Here is an 816-nt window from a genome sequence, read left to right as displayed (position 1 = left end):
CATATATGTTACTGTATGAAACCAATAAAATTGTATTTATTTAAAGTAAATACATAGCCTTGACATTGATTTTGACCTGATTTTCCCCATCTTTTCTTTTTCAAAAGAAAAATTTATTTATTTATTTGGCTGTGTTAGGTCTTAGCTATGGCACGCGGGATCTCCGTTTCGGCATGTTGGGTCTTTTAGTTGCGACATGCAGGATCTTTTAGTTGTGGCATGCAGGCTCTTAGTTGTGGCATGCATGCGGCACTTATTTCCCTAACCAGGGATCGAACCTGGGCCCCCTGCATTGGGAGCATGGAGTCTTAACCACTGGACCACCAGGGAAGTCCCATCCCCATCTTTTCCTAATGAGTTGCATTAGCAAAAAAGGGTAAATAGATTCTAGAAAACACATACAATGGTTGGCTGCAAATCCCATTCAAAGATTTACAATATTTGTTGCTCAATTCTGTTCCAAAATATATATTTTGCTCACATTTTGAAATGTTTGACTTCAGGCTATCACACACGTTATAATCCTTGTCCCTGAACCTCTGCTTGGGGAAAGTGGCTATGAAGGAATTTCACTCTTATTCTCCTGTTTCCACAATTTCTGTATTTCATGGAAATTCTGGAAGGATCCCAGTGGTGACTCTGGTGTTTTAAAAACTGATTTGGATACCCAGCTGCCATTGTCACTGCAAGAAAATCTGGAAAGCAAACAGGGAATGTGAATTCCTTGACACTTTGGGGAGAGAAAAGCATACATTAAGAGTTCCAGTAGAAAAAATATTTAAAGGTGGATTAGTTTAAACAAAATAAATAATGACA

At 38.4% G+C, this 816-nt stretch overlaps 1 non-coding gene across 1 annotated transcript; it reads right to left on the bottom strand.

The window, feature by feature from the left end:
* Positions 1 to 257: 257 nt before the first annotated feature.
* Positions 258 to 330, bottom strand: TRNAW-CCA. The gene has a single exon. It is a non-coding gene; the product is annotated as a tRNA-Trp (tRNA).
* Positions 331 to 816: the final 486 nt, after the last annotated feature.

The sequence above is a fragment of the Balaenoptera musculus genome, chromosome 5 (genome assembly GCF_009873245.2).
Source record: "Balaenoptera musculus isolate JJ_BM4_2016_0621 chromosome 5, mBalMus1.pri.v3, whole genome shotgun sequence".
NCBI lineage: Eukaryota > Metazoa > Chordata > Mammalia > Artiodactyla > Balaenopteridae > Balaenoptera > Balaenoptera musculus.
This window is presented reverse-complemented; position numbering and strand designations above follow the sequence as displayed.